This window comes from Crinia signifera, chromosome 5 (genome assembly GCF_055691185.1).
Source record: "Crinia signifera chromosome 5, ASM5569118v1, whole genome shotgun sequence".
Lineage (NCBI taxonomy): Eukaryota > Metazoa > Chordata > Amphibia > Anura > Myobatrachidae > Crinia > Crinia signifera.
The window spans coordinates 315536473-315558198 of NC_139221.1; the positions used below are offsets into that span (position 1 = coordinate 315536473).

Here is a 21726-nt window from a genome sequence, read left to right on the forward strand (position 1 = left end):
AGTGCCATTTACATATCATATCCTCAGTAGTGCCACTTACATATCATATCCTCAGTAGTGCCAGTTACAGATATCCGCAGTAGTGCCAGTTACATATCATATCCTCAGTACCGCCAGTTACATATCATATCCTCAGTAGTGCCATTTACATATCATATCCTCAGTAGTGCCAGTTACATATCATATCCTCAGACACTTCAGAATGTAGTGACAGTTGGTATGACCTGTAGTATCAGAGATGCACATGAGAGAGTAAGGGGTGGTGAAAGAGTGAGGAAGTGGGGGAGAGGGAGTAGAGGATGGGGAGAAATTGTCCGGTTGGGCAACAGAGAAAACGGTGGGGGGGTCCAGGAGAGAGAAGAGGTAGAGAAGAAGATAAATTAATCTATCAAATATATGTCTTATTTTTAAATTTTACATGAAAAAAAAATAACATATAAAAATAACAATAACAGTAGTTGTTAAAATGTTAAAAATAAATAAAATAAAAGATATTAAGATCTTTTAGAGGCTGAGATATTAAGTACAATAGATATAGGAAGAGATTCAAGAGATATGAAAGCAGCTTTCCTTCTCCCCCACGTCCCGGAATAACGGAGACAGCTGCAAACACTTGTTTTAGTTGGAAACGCCGGCCCAGGCTGGTATATCACCACGATGGTGCACAGTCTGCCCTTGACGTCAGCGGCCTGTACCACGTGGCCTCTGTGTGTGTTTCCTACCCATAGACTCAACACTGTGAATAACACATTGCTACCCTGACAAGTCCCTTGCTCTTTCAGCTGGCCTTAATCGACTCTTGGCCTCTCGCCCAGAACAGCTGATATTCATATAAACCGTTTTCTGCCAGGTTTACATAGTTAGAGGCCCAGCGGTCTCCTCTCCTCTCTGCTTATTCTCATGCCTGCCGTCCAGATTACACTTGCTTTGCATGACCAGGAAAGGAGGGGCGAGTTCACCTGGCAGTCAGTCCCCTACTGGGACCCTAGGAGACATCAAAGGCGATCTGCCCTCTTCTTAACTGGGGGGGGGGGGGGGGGGGGGTGTTGAAAGGCATAATCACGAACCTCTGTTTCAGCAGCATTTTTAGAAGTTACTTATTGTTTGGGTTAAAAAGATCAGCCGTGTAATTCTGGATACATATGAACTACACGTGCCGCTTGATCATTGATAGCAGCGGTTGATGCTCTCCAGCCTTCAGATGCTACAAGTATTTTAGCCAATTGGCAATTGTCAAACGTTTCGTGGAACCAAACGTCGACTATATTGAAAGAATTTTTGTGGTGCGAAGAGGGGGTGGCGGGGCTTGGGGACGACTGCCATGATGTGTTACTTCTAAGCTGGAAATTCCAGTTCAAGTTCACAGTTAAAAGCCATTACGGCAGACCATAAAGTGTTTCGCATACGATATCTTTTAGTGTTTTTGAAATAACTTTTTGTAATATGAACAGAAGACTGTTACTGTTTAACTTCACCCTTCACAGAAAAGATCTTTTAAGCTTAAACAAGTTCAGACCAGCTGAGGAACCACCTTGGCGGAATTTCGCTAGCGTTTTTTTTGGGAAATCTCACAAAATTCTCAAGAATTCGCTGCTAATTTTTACATTTTTGAAACCCGTTCGAGAACTATTTTGAAGCAATTTCTAATGTGAACTATTTAGCACAGGGGAGGCGGGGGAGATATATATAGATACACATTTTTTAAAGAGGTGTGAAGAAGTTGCCCATAGCAACAGATTCCCTCTGTCATTTTATAGAATGTAGTTGACAAATGATATCGAGCAGCTAATCGGTTGCTATGGGCAACTTCAACACTTTACAGTCCCGCTATGACACCACAGCCTGTTAAAAAAAGACAGCGCGACGCTAAACAAAAGAGTTCATATGCATAGCTGAATCACTAGGGGTCTCTGTTCCCGCATCACCTCCTCCCATGTGCGGAACTGGCCTTGCGATTGACATACTGCAGCGTTTCCTGGAAATCACTGTAACCTTCCATTTCTTATGCAGGTACAGCTGTATTCACAGACGTAATATAGGCATGCTGTAAACTTTAATCAGCAGAAGCTGCTTGTGCGTCCTATTCGATCTGTTTGCGTTTTAATGGAGAAAGTCACATTAGAAGATGCTCGGGACGCTGAGTTACATGGAGCTCGTGTGTTATGTGTAACGTGGAGGATAGATGTATATGGGCACTCACATCTGTATTGTAATTACCGTTTATTTAATGAAGTTCGGGCCTGATTCATGTTGATTCACATTCGAATTGTGGCGGGGCTGTTCGCACTGGGCAAGCAACATTAGAGGGCTCGCAAATCTTCGCTGCTTAGCGAGCTGTAGTGAATAAGGTCCTTTGGGGGTTATTCTAGTCCGTTCGGTCCTCTGTGCATTCGCACGGAGGACCGATGGTGCGCGTCTGCGCAGGCGCGTTTCTGCGCATGTGCAGACATAGGGTGCGTGCACCCACCGCAAACTTTCGGTGCACCGGGTGCACGCACCCATGACAGCATGCGGGGGGCCGGAGAAGGGCGGGGCGGTGAGCTGCCCCATTACCATATGGGAATGCCCAGCATGGTCATTCCCATTAGAACACTGGGCGTTCTCATGGTAATGAGGAGGTGACACGGGTGCGGGGGGCTGACAGCTGACATCACCCGATGTCGGCTGCCCGCCCATATCCGACCCAGCGTGCACGCATATGGAAGTGACTTAACAGTCACTTTTATATGCGTGTACCTCCTTCCACATCTTTCGATGGACGCCGACCATCGAAAGATGTGGGCGGTTACCTGAGGCATACGAATGGATGTTTATGCTAAACACCCATTCACAGCCTGTGCGGGCGAACTCACAGCCTTGCGAATCAACAAGAATAACCCCCTTTGTGTGCTAAGTGTAAATGCAATATTCTGATTGCATTATCTGTCTATACATATAAATACGCCTCACCTCGGAGGTGAAGTACCACCAGTGACCACTAGAGGCCACTGGACGGACCAAATTACTCCTTAACAGAAAGTGAAACCAAAATGATCTGCATCAAACTAGAGATGGCCATCACCGCTATTGCCATTAATCGTTGCCATCGATGGCGATAGTGAAAATTAATGGTAGCATATTATATGATGTATGACCATTAATGGTTTTAACTCTCGATAGCCATCCATTTTTTTTGACTGACAGGTCTGTGGGCCAATCAGGACCTGGGGGTTGGGCTAAACGGGTGTCGGGGGCAGAGCTATGCTCCTTGGCTAAGAAAAAAAGCATCTATACAGTTATACTTTGAAATAGATGGATCTGGTTTTTCCACCATCGATGGCAGAACTATTCTCCATCGGCCATAAACCATCAATAATTTTGAATCATCGAGGGCCGATGACAATTCCTATTTCAAACCGTCCTTTTTGACCGGCTTTTAACTAGTAGTCTGATAAGTCACATGAAGAGGGGTGGTAATCGGGGGGCTACAGTACCCTGGTCATGCGTTTATGAGGTCAGTACTGTATGTCATGTGCGGCAGCTATAGATGGTTTCCTGTTTGTTCCCAGATCCTTTATATAGTGCAGTGGTGACTGCTATGCTGTATGTCACCCCCCGAGGCCGGTCGGCATCACAGTCAGTCCTCACTATAGTGCTACAGGAAGTGAGCGGATCAGTCAGACACGGCCACTCTCTCAGTAAATGCTCTGTTACAGCTACATAGACGACATGAATGATATTGAATATAGATGACAGGGTCTCATGAGCACATCCGAGACACACATATATCACATGTCCGCTATAAACAATGGATTTAATGTCTTATCTTTGGAATAAGTTTGCTGCTAGTAAGCTGTCCCTATCACTCATGCAATGAAAAACGTTGACGTGAATTAGGTCGACATGGTGACAACATGGACGCAAGTATATAGTTGACATGGAAAAATGTTGACATGAGTTTTTCATGATTTAAAAAACAAACAAAAAAACTTGTTCAGACTTTACCATTCCAGGCATAGATGGAGAATATAAAAGTGGGGCGAGCGCAGCGAGGCACCGTCCCCCGGAGCATGGCGAGCGCAGGGAGGCACCGTCCCCCGGAGCGTGGCGAGTGCAGGGAGGCACCGTCCCCCGGAGCGTGGCGAATGCAGCGAGGCACCGTCCTCCAGAGCATGGTGAGTGCAGGGAGGCATCGTCCCCCGGAGCATGGCGAAGGCAGCGAGGCACCGTCCCCCGGAGTGTGGCGAATGCAGCGAGGCACCGTCCTCCAGAGCATGGTGAGTGCAGGGAGGCATCGTCCCCCGGAGCATGGCGAAGGCAGCGAGCCATGTGAGGGGACGCGGTACACTTATACCATGACGACATAGACACCAACAAAATGTGACAAACTCATGTCAACCTTTTCCCATGTCAACCTTTTCCTTGTCTTCCTTTTGACCATGTCGATCTAATGCATGTTGAACTTTTCCATGTGTCGACCTATCTACTATCAACCAATAGTGGTTGACCTTTTGATTGTTGACCTAGACAGTGTCCACACCCCATATCATCCTTGGTGGCACAGAGGTGATTTACCTGTTCCAGATGGCTCCAGCAGGGTCTTCTGGGTTCCATTGGACATGACACCGTCACTTCTGGGTCAGACTTATGATCCTCTGATGTTCAATTAAGTTTTTCTCCACTATCCCTAATCCCTAACACCCTTCCTGTAATACCGAACCCTAACTCCCTCCCCCGCCGTAGCCTATCCCTAACATCTCTCCACAGCCTATCCCTAACCTCCCCCTGAAGCCTATCCCTAACCTCCCCCTGAAGCCTATGCCTAACCTCCACCTGCAGCCTATCCCTAACATCTCTCCGCAGCCTATCCCTAACCTCCCCCTGCAGCCTATCCCTAACCTCCCCCTGCAGCCTATCCCTAACCTCCCCCTGAAGCCTATGCCTAACCTCCACCTGCAGCCTATCCCTAACATCTCTCCGCAGCCTATCCCTAACCTCCCCCTGAAGCCTATCCCTAACCTCCACCTGCAGCCTATCCCTGACCTTCACAATCTCACCCTAACTCTAACCCTCCTGCTTGCAGCCTATCCCTAATCTCCCCATGCAGCCTATCAGCCTATCCCTAATCTCCCCCTGCAGCCTATCCCTAATCTCCCCCTGCAGCCTATCAGGCTATCCCTAATCTCCCCATGCAGCCTATCAGGCTATCCCTAATCTCCCCATGCAGCCTATCAGCCTATCCCTAATCTCCCCGTGCAGCCTATCCCTAATCTCCCCCTGCAGCCTATCCCTAACCTTCACAATCTCAGCCTAACTCTAACCCTCCTGCTTGCAGCCTATCCCTAATCTCCCCCTGCAGCCTATTCCTGACCTTCACAATCTCACCCTAACTCTAACCCTCCTGCTTGCAGCCTATCCCTAATCTCCCCATGCAGCCTATAACCCTATCCCTAATCTCCCCCTGCAGCCTATCCCTAACCTCCCCTGCAGCCTAACCCCAACCTCCCCCTGCAGCCTATCCCTAACCTCCCCTGCAGCCTAACCCTAACCTCCCCCTGCAGCCTATCCCTAACCTCCCCCTGCAGCCTAACCCTAACCTCCTCCTGCAGCCTAACCCTAACCTCCCCCTGCAGCCTAACCCTAACCTCCTTGCAGCCTATCACTAACCTCCCCCTGCAGTCTAACCCTCCCCTCCTGCACCCTAACCCTAACCTCCTGCAGCCTATCCCTAACCTCCCCCTGCAGCCTATCCCTAACCCCCCCCCCTGCAGCCTAACCCTAACCTCCCCCTGCAGCCTAACCCTAACCTCCTCCTGCAGCCTAACCATAACCTCCCCCTGCAGCCTAACCCTAACCTCCTTGCAGCCTATCACTAACCTCCCCCTGCAGTCTAACCCTAACCTCCTTGCAGCCTATCACTAACCTCCCCCTGCAGTCTAACCCTCCCCTCCTGCACCCTAACCCTAACCTCCCCTGCAGTCTATCCCTAACCTCCCCCTGCAGCCTAACCCTAACCTTCCCCTGCACCCTAACCTTCCCTCCCGAAGCCTAATCCTAACCTTCCCGCCTGCAACCTAACCCTAACCTTCCCCCATGCAGCCTAACACTAACCTTCCCACTCTCAGCCTAACTCTAACCTCCCCCTGCAGTCTATCCCTAACCTCTGCCTAGCCACTGGGTGTATATGGACACATCTGCAGCTCCGAGACAATGGTAAACCTAGCTGGGACCTCCAAGATAGTAAGGGGCAGATCTATTAAGCCTGGTGAAATGATAAATAGCCCAGTGATAACCATCCAACCAATCAGCCCCCAACTGTCAAGTTACAGACTGGGTTTGAAAAATGTCAGTTGGGGGCTGATTGGCTGCTGTGTTATTACTGGCCACTTTATCGCTCCACCAGGCTTAAACATCTACGTACCCCTTATTTCCTTAATGCCGTTTATTTAAATAGCGCCAGCATCAGCCACCATTGCTGCACTGCGTCACTCACAGTCTCACATTACCAGTAGGAATAAATCATTAGAATGAAGGTGTTATCATGTCATTCCTGCTCACCAGCCATTAATGAGCCTCTCTCCCACACAGCTCCAGTATAGTATTACACACCAGTAACTGTAGCAGTCGTCTCCCAAATTCTGCTAACTCTGTTACCGGCAATTGCTTCCTGCTTGAATGGTTATAAAATTAACGAGGCCACTTCCTTCTAAGCACTTACATAATTAAGGCCAGAAATACAAGGGTGGCACATGAGTCCAATTCTCATTCATTTTACCTTCTGGATCGTGTCATTACTCTGTGTAAACTCCCAAACCCAGCATCTGCGATGTCGTTCCAACCCATAGTCCTCCAGGGAAGAGCTGGGTCATTTGTTGCTCTACAGACGCTGTAGAACTACAGATCGCAGCATGTACAGACAGCCTATTGGTAGCCGCAGGGAAGTACCCATTGGATCATCTGCAGGTTCTATCTTCTGAACTGCAGTGGTCCCGTATGGTCCACACTGGTCTACAAGTTAGGAGAAGGCTGTTTATGGGATATAAATCCTAATAGCAACGCTGACCATTTACAGTTATGATGTCCACATTGTTTAAATGTTGATTTAGAATGTCCATGTGTCTGCAGGGAAGGCGGCTGTAAGAGATTATGGTTTGGCTCAAGGGGGGGGGGGGGGGTTATACCGCCTAGGTGGGGTGTTAGGAACTAGACCAGTGGTTCCCAAACTTTTTTCTCTCCCGTACCCCTTGAGTAGGCTTTTCATTTATAAGTACCCCTCCTCTCAATTTGAAATATCCACAGTACTTATGAGTGGAAGTGAGCGGTATGCGTGGAAGTGAGCGGTAGCCGTGGACTAGTATATGGTCAGGAATCGGGTCCCTCTTTGTCTGGCCGCTGGCTGTGTATTGTCTCCAGAGTTCCCGCTAACGCCTGTAGGATTAATGCTTCTTCCACCCATGTCAGTACAGGGCAGATGTTCGCTGATGTCTGAGGGCAGCACAGGTAGCTCTCAGTGGATTGCTGGTTGGGCAAAACACAAGGAGACGCTGATGATGCTGCAGATAGAACCGGATGTGACGCAACGTGGTTCGTCTCCATGGAAATGGTAGACTTCTTTTGCCATAGGGAGACTTTTTCTTCTTCCGCCATTACCAATGTTATTTTCAAGTACCCCCAACTGGTCTTCAGAGTACCCCCAGGGGTACTAGTACCCCAGGTTGGGAACCACTGAACTAGACGAAGGATCAGGGGTTAGAAATACTCACCGCTGGAAGCATCATAGGATCTGCTGTTCTAGGTAAGTCACCACTAGACCACCAGGGAGGTTTTGATGACATTCTAAACATTTCGACCTTTCAGCAACATGTCCACGCGGTGATGACACATCCGATGTTCATTAGGGAAAAATGACGTAATCAGCGGCCTCCTTCTTCCCACGGCCTACGCAGCGTTGAGCTAGTCTTGGCTCACTCTGCACTGCGGGCAGTGTGAATGATTTCCCCCTGTGTGAACAGCTGCGTACGTGTTCGCAGCCATGCTCGGGGGGGCGTTCGGCAGGGCGGTGGTTACCTGCTTGCTAGGCTCTGAACATTGGAAGCCCAGCGAGCTAGTCTGAATCAGTGCCATTGTTATATTGATTTACCGGTAGCCTTGGCTGCCTGCCAAATTCTATTGGCGTGAAAATAAGATGAGTCGGAATCGGACCATTCATTTTATCACATCTGATCCGATGTCCCTAGCTAGGTGTGTGCCAGCGGTGCCAGCACTGGCACACACCTATAGTCTACGGACCGGGAAATCGCTAGTCGGGAGACGCCCTCTCCTCGCTCTGCATCCTCAGGAACAGGGCGGCAGGGCCAAAGATTTCAAAACTCCCATTGAGATAAATGGGCATCCGCTGATTGGCTGAAAGAGCTCTCAGCCAATCAGCGGTCGCACATTCATATCAATGGGAGTTTTGAAATCGCCTGCCTGACACTACCAAAACTCTGAGCCAATCAGCGACCACTCATGCATTTAAACATTCAACTTCCCCGGCAGCATATCAACCTATCAGATTCTACCATTTTCTAGGATGCAATCGAAAAATGATAGACAGAATCTGGTTGCTATGGGAAACATCACCTCTTCATTTATTAGAAGCTTTCGTTTATTAACCCCTTACTGCACTCCAGTTACCGCTCCGAGGCTTGCGTCCCATATGCCCCTACTCCGTCTTGGCACTTATGATTGCGATCTCTGTGTTGACATGGGCAGAGCGAAGCTGAGATTGCTGGGATACAGCTGGAATAACTACAGCTGACATCAAACACCAGATAACCAGAATTACTATTCACAAAAGTAAACAACAGCTGGGTACGAAGCATTTGAGGATCTGGGAAATGAGAGGGAGGTTAATTAAAAGAAGAAAAGATAAATGCTACTAGCTGGCAGTGTCTGGGTTCCCTGCCCGGCTGTGAGTGTAATAGCACCTGTCAGACTGGCATCGTGTTGTGCACTAATAGACACCGGGCATAGCACAACCTGGGAGATCCGCCAAGTTCACCGGACCCTGGGTAATAAACTTTTGTATAATCGGAGAACTTGTGTCGTTCTGCACAGAGCTGCATTGGTAGATCCCTCGCTGAGCCCTTGTGTTCTGTACAAGTGCCGGTGGGTACATTTTGGGTGTTTCTCCGACTTCCAGTTGTAAAGAATGTGAGAGAGGCAGAGTAAAGCTGACTCACTGCCTATTGCTGACAGCTGCAGGTACTAACTGATACTAGGAGATTATACCTTTGGCTCCTCTATACTATTACAAAACCTCCTGATAACTGGCTCATGCAACTCGAGAAAGACAAATCCTTCTGTTAAAGTCATTTTCCAAAGCTGTGAAGAATAACAATTCTTTATCGCGCCTTCCCGTCGACTTGCACAGCTGTTTATCTGCATGTTAGCGTAACAGGCAATGTTGGCAGATAAAGACACAGTGGACGTATGAGATTTATCTCATTCAGAGCTACGTATAGCACCGCCGCCTTCCCATGCCAGCTTCGCAGGAGCCGCACATTACCACTCTGTGCTGGTGTTAATATATCGATGACCAGATTAGCTGCGTAACCTTCCCACACATGGACTTGAGCACCTAAGATCGGCAATTAATATTTGCACCAATCGCATTAAAAATGCCCCCACTTCCTTGGATTTGTTGCTTCAGACTGCTTTTAATCATTAGATAAGTCTTCAGATTTGCAATGTAACGAACTACAAGGGCAACTACAGCCGCGTAGCACATGATGTAGTGAGCAGAGAGGCTATGGAGTGCCCCTCTGAGCTCTGTTTTAATTGTCATATCCACACTCTCCTTCTCCCTTCTCTGCCTTTCTGTGACATGCTTAGATACTGAGAGCCAGTGTTTATGTAGCAGGAGGTAGTAAATTGTTCAACAGTCACAATGTCGGCAATCACAGTGTCATCACAAGCACAGTATGCCGACATGGTACTAGTGTTAGTTAAAGGATTGCAACCGGGTCAGTATATAAGTCTAAACATGATGCATTACTTCATGTCATAATGCCGACACAGGTACTACTGTATGCTTTGATATTGTTACCGTGTCAACCTGCTGACATTATACTGCCTATAATGTAATTATGGATTACGGAGGGCACATTACACCGTTTCCCTGTGTACCAGAATATGTCTGTGTACCCCAGACAATGGGGGACATTTAATAAAGCTTTAAAAAAAATAATATAAGTGATATTGCCCATGGCAACCAATCAGATCCTATAATTTTTCGGTACTTGTGTATTATTACGGCTCCCATGATCGCAGATCGAATCGTATGCAAATCGTATGAAAATTGCATGTAATATCGCATACGATTTGCATACAATTTGCATATGATTTGCATACGATTCGATCTGAGATGTGATTTAGCACTCCACCACTATCCACGTCAGCCCGAAGCGTGGCGAGGGGACGTGGTACGCGTGCTCCCGACCTGTTCATACCCCCGATTTGCATACGATTCGATTTGCGATAAATACAACTCCACGCCGACGTGGATAGTGGGGGTAAGAACAGGTCGGGAGAACACGTACCGTGTCCCCTCGCCACGTTTTGGGCTGACGTGGATAGTGGTGGAGTGCTAAATCGCATCGCAGATCGAATCGTATGCAAATCATATGCAATATTACATGCAATTTGCATACAATTTGCATACGATTCGATCTGCGATCATGGGCGCCGTGATAATACACAAGCACCGAAAAATTATAGGATCTGATTATCACGGCACCCATACCTGCGGATCGCATGCCATATCGTATACCAAATCGTATGCGATGTGCATACGATTTGCATACGATTTGGTATACGATATGGCATGCGATCCGCGGTTATGGGCACCGTGATAATACACAAGTACCAATTTTTCTACTGCATCTAAGAAAATTATAGAGCAAATCTCTTTTTCATTTTTAGAAACTTTAGTAAATGTATTGCATTGTATTGTTGCATTATTCCTATTATCAACCCACCACCCTTACCCAACCCTGCATCACCAGGCATACTGAGCCCTGTGACCATTTGGCAGCCATTATTATTTACCGTCCAGAGAGACATTGATAAGGAGATAATGATCTCTTGGCAGATAGATTCTTAACTTGCTATTTAAATATTCAGAATTGATGATTTAAGAGGGCACCGTGTGTGTTACTATGGGCACGTGTATGTTACTATGAGCATTGTGTGTGTCCCAGGCAGCGGGGCTTATTCCAATAACCATGATTGCCAACATGGGGATCCCTTCACTATCACTGACAACTAGAGAATTAATAGATTATTTTCTTAGTGTTGTTGGTTCCGACCACAATATGGCAGCCACCACTTTGAGTAGGAGGAAGTATTTCTAATGAGAGTTTATTTATTTTGTCTTATTTGAGGTTCTCCCCGTACAGTGAATCCGGCTGTGGGTTAACTTCTATGAATGTGTCCTCAGAGCCGTCACTTTCTCTGATGTCTCGTGCCCTGAGGACTGGGAGGAACAATGTCCTTCTTATTACCTTGATCTTTCCTTTTCTCTGCAGATGCTGCTTTCTACCTGTGGGATTCATGTCTGCGCTCTGTGATGTGAAGGTGTGTTGCAGTTATACCTTCATGAGTGTCAGCGATGGGATTAGACACATCAATAGGCGGAGAGCCGTAATGTAACGAAGGAATGTGCCTATAAGCATGGTATGGATCATAGGCTAGAGAAACATTAGGTCTACAGGCATTAGATCGAGTTCTGAGTGTCGACATGACTGAAGGTCGACATGGGTTAGGTTGGCAGGGTCATTGGGTTGACACAAGCATTAGGTCGACATGGGGAAGGCCGAAAGGCAAAATGCCGACATGTTTTTTTCCCCTTTTTGTCCCGAATGTCGACACGGTCGACATGGGCACTAACAAGTGCACCGCGACCCCTCGCATGGCTCTCTGTGCTCGCAATGCTTCGGGCACGGTGCCTCGCTACGCTCAGCACACTATTTTGTTGTCCCACCACGCCCCTAGTGGATGGTAGTGCATGAAATACCGCCTGTCGGCACATGTCGGCTTTAAAAGAAAAAAAAACAACCATGTCTACCTTTTGAGTCTCGACCTTCCCCATGTCGACCTAATGTCCCTGTCGGCCTAAACCATGTCAACCTTCAGTCATGTGGACCTTCAATCATGTCGACCTTCATGCATGTCGACCTTCAGTGGTCGACTTAATGCTTGTCAACCTTCCCTATGTCGACCTTGTGACCTTATCCCGTAAGCATCATATGTGTCGCACTGCGGAATGCGCTGTGCATGTAACCTCGCCGTGCCTGTACGTGATCGATCAGGAAAGCAGAAGCGGCAAGTTTGCCGAATGAGAAATGTTTTGGTACTCTTTACTTAGCACGGCGTCCATCGTGGGCATTGAATGCACTAAAAAATCGGGTGCGACGCGATGCCCGCGATTTTCCATAGGGAACAATTTTAAATGTCTCAATTGACCCGATTTTCCTGTTCAATGCCTCAATTGACCCGATTTTTCCATAGGAAACAATGTTAAATGGCCCACAGAGGCCAAATAGGCACCCTGAAGTGTGAAATGGCCCCCACAATTGTTAACGCCACCCCACGATCAACGTGAACCCGAAGCGTGGCGAGCGCAGCGAGCCCGCGAGGGGCGGCGGTACGCGTCCTCCGACCTTTTCATACCCCCACTATCCACGTCGGCGTGGAGTTGAGAATAGAATAGTGTGGCGAGCGCAGCGAGCCACCGAGCCCGAAGTGTGGCGAGGGGACGCGGATACCTGTGAAGCCCGCGAAGGGACGCGTTTACCTGTGAAGGTATCCTCGTCCCCTCGCGGGGCTCGCTGCGCTCGCCACACTATTCTATTCTCAACTCCACGCCGACGTGGATAGTGGGGGTATGAAAAGGTCGTAGGACGCGTACCGCCGCCCCTTGCGGGCTCGCTGCGCTCGCCACGCTTCGGGCTGACGTTGATCGTGGGGTGGCGTTAACAATTGTGGGGGCCATTTCACACTTCAGGGTGGCTATTTGGCCTCTGTGGGCCATTTAACATTGTTTCCTATGGAAAAATCGGGTCAATTGAGGCATTGAACAGTAAAATCGGGTCAATTGAGACATTTAACATTGTTCCCTATGGGAAATCGCGGGCATCGCGTCGGTCGCGTCGCACCCGATTTTTAGTGCATTCAATGCCCGCGATGGCCGCGATTTTTTTACCTGCGATGCCCACGATCAAAATCGTGGGCGCCGTGCTAGGTAAAGAGTACCAATGTTTTACCTGCGGACTGTTTGTTGATGTTGTGTTCCCTCTGTATACACACAAATAAGAGTCACAATTTGCATTCCTGTAACATCAGTCATCTTTCCTTTATTTCATTAGCCCTGTTTTACTATCACATCCTTTTTTCTTTTTTTAAATCATTTTCGGAACTCATGTGTGACCACAGGATTACTCACAGCGGCATTAACTCTTGTAGTGGATTAAGCGTGCAGTTATTTTCTTCCATAGTACATCAGGAGCCCGCGCAGGGAGAATTTGAAAGAATTTAAGGGCCTAATTCGGATCTGAGCGCACGGCCATTGTTCAGTTAAAACGGCGCCTCGCTGGAGTGACATCCTGCCTTGCAAACTGTTATACCTACAGTGATCTCCCTCATGCCAGTAATAACACACGTCAGATGTATCTGACAGGCATGAAATATTACCAGCGGGCACGTGCCCTATTACCAAGTGATGCGGTAATCCTGGTGCGCCCATTATAATGACATCACAAAGCCACAAGATGTGAGAGCGCATCGGATAAATCCGCAGAATTAGAGTGCACACCTTCTGGCATTTCACCTTCTGATTTTGGGAGCGCTCTTTCCGGCTCTTGTCTGGAAGAATGTCAGGCATTCCCCTATGGCAAAGTAGAACCATTGAGAAATAACACAAATATCTCTGCATGACTGCTTGCATTCACCAGGCCTGCTCACCTTGTGAATGGGCTTTTAAATGTGTCCCTTTAACATCACAAACAGCGGACGCATACTTGACAGATGTCAGTTTGTTCTTCGAACGTCCAATCACTGCTGGGCGTTAAATCCTGACCCAGTAATCTGCAGCTCTGTCCCCAGTGCCCATCTCCAGGGCTCAGCCAGATATAAATGCAGACTCATGCTTGGGTGACTGGGCCACAGGCAGCCAACGGCTGAACTGGAGTGTGCGTAATAATGGGAGGATACTAGTGCAGATCTCCCAGCTGAGACTTAAATGTTAAACCCGGGAGGACACTGTAAAAGGGTTTCTGCACAAAGTCTTATTGGTCAGGAAATGTAGCAGTGAATGTTATAATGCTCTAGGAGGATACAGATGTACAGTATAGTTATTTATATAGCGCACACATATACTGCAGCGCTGTACAGAGAATATTTGAACAGTCCAAATTTACGCTCTGGATGTGCATATTCACACATGCATTTGCATGCGAGCGTACGGTGTAGAAATCATTCAGCGGTCACCTCGGAGACTGTGAAAGCCGCCAAAGGCGTTCCACAGCGGCCCTGCACATGCGTATGTTCACTGAATAAATAAGTTGATTGGTTGCCCGTAGCAACATCCCATGTGAACTAGAACTCCCATCTTAGTAAATTTCCCCCATCATAGTTTGCCCAGGTGTAAATTATAGACAGCTGTATTAGTATTATTGCTATCCTTTATTTATCTGGCGCCACAAGGGATCCGCAGCGCCCATTTACAGAGTACATTAACGAATTAGCAAAGCAGTGACTTACAGTTCTATACAATAGAGGACAAGCACAGGCTACATAAACATGGCGGCATCAGCAGAGGACACTGGGATAAGTATCAGTGTGGCAGTAAACCGCGGGGTTTAAAATGGTTTAAGTAAGAGAAGGAAAAACCACATAAGGGAGGAGGGCCCTGCTCGTGAGAGCTTACATTCTAAGAATTCTGTATCAGTCTTCCAGAGTAGCAGTAAAGATCACCCATCATATGCCAAGGATCCCCCAGCATCCTGTGCAACATGTTGGCGCACCACTGGACCATGCACTTGTCATGGTAAATCTGCGCAAAGATGTTAGTTACGCCGCTGCAGCTCCGATGAACATAGTGAATATTACCTACTGTTCACAAAAATGCCGATCATTGTTCGATTCTGCGAAGTCGGACTTTCCAGCCAGTTGTTTTAATAATAATATCCCCTCTTTCCTTCCGATAGCAGCCCTGCATTTTTTTATGAGACATTTTTATGTTCAGAATGGTGCGTCGGGGCCCAAGAGGGGACCGCGAGGTTATTCAGCAGCTAGGGTTACTAAAGATTTACTGTAAAAATGCAGTCATATTAAATCCTGCCAGATACTTCTCATTCTTCTCTCAGGATATTAGCCATGCGTCACAGAATACCGAGCAGCAGTGTTAGAAAGAGTTTTATTTTTTGGTTGATGCAGATAGTATCCAACATCTGACAGTTCTGTGATCTTACTCAGTACACAGATAATTTCCTGAACTTCTAAACCCTTGGCACAGACTACACCCAATATTACACCTAGGGGACTGATTCAGACGTGACCGCTAATGTGAGAATTTGCAGTGGACTGAGAGGAGAAAGCCGCCGCCCAGCTCGTGCTAAATTGTGACAGAATTGTGTATAGATCGCTAATTTCTACCCAATCACCGATCCATAAGTATTACCCGAACCATCGAACGGTTCTTGCCATCTATGTAACTCTCAGTAACTCTGAGGCTTCCGCTAAGCTGCGACTGAGACAGGGTGGAAGTGGTCATCGCTGATATCGCAGAACTTCCTCCGAAACGCCTGGGCAGGCCTGTTTCTTTTTCAGGCACTCCCAGAAAATGAACAGTTAATACCCTCAAATGTCAGCTTCCTGTCAGTCGGAATCTAGTCACATTGCATTTACGATCCAAACAAATTTTCTGTCGCACATGCAAGATGCGAGCGGTAGGCATGGGCAGTCGTTGGATTAACTGATCGATTTGCAAATTGTCTAATTAGTGCTCTATACATCCAGCGTGTTCACTTGTTTCCGAGCATGGCGCCCATCGCATACCATGCCATAAGGTATGCGATGGTATGTGATGCAATGCGATATTCGGGAAAATGACCCGGAATGTACAGTTAAATATTGCATAGCATCGAATGCCAGCAAATGGCATGGGATGTGATTTTTAATTGTACAACACTGATGGGTGCTTACCATGTTAAATGCACCCCCATTGTCAACGCCACCCCCACTATCAACGGCAACCCGAAGCGTGGCGAGCGCAGCGGTACGCGTCATTCACCTTTTCATGCCCCCACTATCCACGTCGGCGCGGAGTTGATTTTAGATAGTGTGGCGAGCGCAGTGAGCCACCGAGCCGAAGCGTGGCGAGGGGACGCGGAATACATGTTAAGTAATCCGCGTCCGCTCGCCACGCTTCGGGCTCGCTGCTCTCGCCACTCTATCTAATTTCAACTCCGCGCCGACGTGCATAGTGGGGGTATGAAAAGGTCGGAGGACGCGTACCGCCGCCCCACGCGCTCGCCTCGCTTCGGGTTGGCGTTGATAGTGGGGGTGGCGTTGACAATGGGGGTGCATTTAACATGGTAAGCACCCTCAGGGTGCTTGTACAATTAAAAATCGCATCGCATGCCGCTATATTGCATGCGATGCGATGCTCTGCAATGGAAATCGGGGGCGCCATGCTAGGAAACAAGTACCCAAAAGGGTCTTCATAGCTGAAGCATGGACATCATTTGATCAATAAATTTATATTATCAGACATATTAAGATTACTTCTACAACACTTACAATCACATTTGGCTGCTCTCCACCACTATTAAATCAAACGTTTGTGTCCCGGAAACGTTGATATTGCCTGTATGGTGATTACAATATAACACTTGATTTGATAAGTTTCCTCGGAGTGCCGCTGTTTGCTTTCTTGCTGATAGATAGATAGATAGATAGATAGATAGATAGATAGATAGATAGATAGATAGTAGACTGAACCCGAATGACAAGCACTCACCACAACAGATTTTTCAAAAAACCTTTTTATGAATTTATTTAGAAAAAAACATGCCACGTCAAAAAGACTCCACGGTCCACTCCAACATTTCGGTCCCAAACCAAGGACCTTTTGTCAAGGAGGGGTCATTACATACTTCGTCAATAGCCTTACGGTCACATCAATCAAGCATCACACCTTGCCAGTGCCAGAGGACAGGAGCTCTACAGACCATGGAGTATTTTTGACTTGGAATATTTTTTTTTAAAATAAATTCTGTTACGGTGAGCGCTCTTGTTTTCGTCATCCGTTATCGGCCCGCTGTCTTTGGCATACGTCATATCTGACAAATTCCCCTGAAGCGGACAACGTGTCCGCTACAGATACAATTGTGTAGAATTAACAGAGAATAATTGACTATTATTATTTCCTATTCTTTCAAAAACACTATAAAAACAAAATGATCAGTAAAACTTTTTCTCTTTTCCTGCTCTAGTTCCTGCTCCGTGGCAAAGTCCACGTCATACTCGCCTACCCTATTGGAATGGATGAGGGGGACCTGATGACCTACGTCATCATAGCCCCCCCCCCCCACACACACACACACACTATACAGTGACTTTTGAATTTGTGATAGATAGAACCAGGATTGCCGACATTGAGGTTAAAGGGCAGCCAGCTCCAGGAGGTAGGGGTGTGGATCGTATTGTCGACCCGACTTAGGTCGACAGTCATTAGGTCGACACCGTTGGATCGATAGGCAACTAGGTCAACTGGGTTCTAGGTCGACATGGGTGAAGGTCGACAGGTGTCTAGGTCGACAGGTCAAGAGGTTGACATGGGTTTTTTCACAGTTTTTTTACCCGAATGTCGACATGGACACAGTTGGAAGTGAACCGCAGCCCCTCGCAACGCTCGCTTCCCTCGCAATGCACATGTCGGCTCGCGATCTCGCGACCTGTTGACCTTCATCCATGTCGACCTAGAACCCTGTCGACCCAACGGTGTTAGCCTAATGACTGTTGACCTAAGTCAGGTTGACAATATGACCGTATCCCGGAAGTAGGGGGCGGCCCGGCGACCGTGACGTTAAGGGGATGGAGCCCAGGTGTGGCTATCCAAATAAACCTGTGAGTGGGCGTGGTCATTGTGATTGAATCATCGTGGCCACGCCCCCTGCTGCATAATGTCAGTCTAACAGGCATTACACAGCGCGGGGGGGGGGGTGTGCACCATGACACGATTCACTTCATCTGGTCCCCACGGTTGCGGGAGGCTGCCACCATTATGGGGAACTTGTCCATCTTTCCAGGGGGCCAGGAGGTGGTCCCAATTTTTGGGAGGGTAGGCAAGTATGATAGAACAATTTGTATCCAATAACATTGCTCACAGAAGCACAGAGTGTAAAAGGAAACTAGAGAACTGATCATGTGACAGTGCTGGTCACGGCAGGGCGTTGTTTCACATGTGAAATGTTAAGTAGACAATTGTACCGAGCCTTGAAAACGATAAAAGAGAGATAAAGTACCAGCCAAATAAGCTCCCAACTGTCATGTTACAGGCAGTGTTTGAAAAATGAGAGTTGTGAGCCAGTTAGCCAGTAGTTTATCACTCTCCACGTCAAGGCTTAGTGCATCTGGACCATAATATGGATGTGTCCTGAGACCGATATTGTATTTATACAGGAAGATTGTGATGTCTGTGAATGAAGTTTGCTTTCTATCTCTTCTAGTGACTGACTGCCGGTGACTGTCCGTCATTCTGTAACAACGCTACGACGCAGATGTCCGCAGAGTTCCTGGCTTCCGAGTATCACAGATGGTGATGTCAGGTGTTCTCCTGATCAGTGACAGTGGCTCCTAGTACCAGGACTGTGACCGGCAGCAAGGAGTAGATATTACAGTAACATTGCTTAGGGAACTGTCTACAGTTGTCCCTGGCAACTGCAGCAAATGTCAAATCAGCCCTGAGCAATTACTGCGCTGTCCTGGTAATTACTGAATGGTTACAGTAACGTATGTAACCCTGGGTGTATGAATGAGGCTGATCAGTAAATAGAAAGGTCACATATTAATTATTAATGCACTTCTCTTCCGCCGACCAAATCTATCCGCATAGCGTCTGTGCTATTTACTAATGAGCAGAGCGTTTGTGTTGTATTAGGGACCCGTAATCCGTGCTCTGTATCCGTCTCTTCCCCTCTGGAATTTGGTAAATAGCCCTTCTTACTGCATTGTGATCATGGGCCCTACATTTATTGTAGATGCAGTAGGGAAAACCCTGATAAATAAGGAACAGGCCTGTAAATATAGTTATCAATCAGACGACGGAAGATAAAGGTTTGTGGATCGTGTTATGTATATAGCAGTTGTTTTCCTTGAGTGTACTATCTGTCTTATACATGATGTCTTTAATAAAGTTATTATTTGTCTAAGGAATGTGTTCTTGTCTCATTATTGTGACTGCAGATAAACCTTTTGCAGGCACTTCTGTGAATTTCGGTAGCAGTTTTCTGGCCTTGTCAGTGAAGCATGGGAAGGGAACTACAACTCCCAGCAGGCATTATGGCCCTTATTCTGATTGAGTCGGACGGCTCCGAGTGCGGACGGACGGCCGATGGTTGGTGTTTGCACATGTGCGGAGGCGTATCTGCGCATGTGCGAATGCCTCACACGTATGAACACGGCATGAGATCCGTACAGAAAATGATCGTACGGAACCATCCGAGCAGGGGGTGGAGAGGGGCGTGAGGGGCTGTTTGGGCTCATTACCATATGCGTGTTTCAGGGGCGTTCCCATGAAACTGCTGGGCGTACATATGGTAATGCGGCCGTGACGCACGTGTGGGGGGCGGACATATGGCATTGCCGGATGCCAGCTGCCCGCCCAGATCCCGGCTTTTGCACGGAGAAATGTCCGAGTGGTCTGGAGCACTCGGTGCTGCCTGACCACTAGGTCCAGCATTCCATGGTCGGCGACCATCGGAGGATGGGGGAGGTTCCCACAGATGGAGGAGGTGTTCACATGAAAAATCCACTCGCGGTCCGTTCGGTCGGCGTCTTACCGCATTCGGACGGTGTGAGCGATCAGTACGGTAGGCGGGGCTAAGAACACACGGTTCCTGTCCAAAATACGCATCCGTCCGATTCAACCAGAATAAGGGCCTCTGTGTGGTTACCTAATAGCAGCAACTAAAACAGTGGGCCTGGTTCAGAGCTGCACACAGTCGCCTTCACAGCTGCAAAATTGTGCGATAATCTACAAATGTTGCTTTGCTTGTGACGCTACCAATGGATGCACAAGGGCTGATCATAAACATTATAGCCGCGCAGACCTGCCGACAGAACTGAGACGCAGGAGCCATTTACACTGCCTGGAATACACGGTGGTCTCAGGCAGTTACATGCCCCCGAACTGGAGGCGACACACGGAATGGGATCATTGAATAGACAGCAACTAGGTACAAGCATCAGGTCGACATGAGGGAAGGTTGACATGACTTAAGGTCAACAGGTCATTAGGTCGGCACAAGCATTAGGTCGACAGCCAAAAGGTCAACATGGGTTTTTCTCCACATTTTTGTCCCGAATGTTGACACAGTCGACATGGACACTGAAATGTAGCACCGCGTCCCCTCGCATGGCACGCTACGCTCGGCACACTATTTTATTCTCCCACCATGCCCTAGTGGATGGTAGGACATGAAATATCGCCTGTCGGCTCATGTTGGTTCCAAAAAAAAACATCAAAAACCCCATGTTGACATTTTGACTGTCGACCTTCCCCATGTCGACCTATTGCTTAGGTCGACCTAATGACCCTGTCGACCTAACTCACGTCGATGTTCCTGCATGTCGACCTTCTTGCATGTCAACCTAGTGGTGTCGACCTAATGCTTGTAGACCTAGTGACCGTATCCCGCGGCACACTTGTGTTTTAGTAGCCATCGCCTTCCACGTTACCAGCCACACACGGCGCCTGACTGTTATCATTGTGCTACTCAGTCATTACTGTGATGTCATAGTGTATTGTAAAATATGTATATTGTAACGACGGACATTAACCATTTCTCAAAAAACAACAACACGATTCCTCCGTACAGAAATCAAGATGGACCCTTCCCACAGGGAAGTCAACAGAGCTTGCTTTAGAGAGAAGACTGGTGCTGCAGCTCTCATAGCCAGGTTTGTTTATAACTCCTGGTATACCTGTATAGGATATAACTCCCAATAGCTCGATAGGTTATACAGTGGTATCATTGTGAGATATACAGTAGATCAATGACCGACAATAGTACATTACCACTGGAATCTTATCGAGTTATTGACATGTAAGCCAAGAATTCAGACACGGCCCTTGCAATGAAAATAAATAGTGTATAATTATGTCATAAACAACAACAGCGGCCAGGCCCATAAAGCCTAGTGTTGCATGAAATGTTGCAATCCTCTGCTCTATAGCCTTATGTCACTCGATAGTTATGAAGACATTGTAACATATACAAAGTCCTTTCACTGTGCGAGTGTTATGTCAGCAGCATAACCGAATTGTTATTTCCTGCCAATGTATAATATTTTATATTGTTTAAAAGCATCTAAAATTTGAATTCTTTCTTCTGCCTTGAGTATCATACAAAAGACTTCCCGGCGCAGACGTTTCTCTACTTGTAATTAGCGCCATTCTAAGGGGGCAATTTAATCAACGTT

At 47.5% G+C, this 21726-nt stretch overlaps 1 long non-coding RNA gene across 3 annotated transcripts in view; it reads left to right on the forward strand.

Annotated features, from left to right (window-relative positions):
* The window catches only part of LOC146005564 (uncharacterized), a 189534-nt gene extending 170080 nt beyond the window's left edge, over positions 1 to 19454 (forward strand). For all 3 annotated transcript variants that reach the window (XR_014444025.1, XR_014444026.1, XR_014444024.1), the window contains 2 exons: positions 11550 to 11697; positions 18753 to 19454. This is a non-coding gene — a long non-coding RNA (uncharacterized LOC146005564). The remainder of the gene's footprint in view (positions 1 to 11549; positions 11698 to 18752) is intronic.
* The last annotated feature ends 2272 nt before the right edge of the window (positions 19455 to 21726 follow it).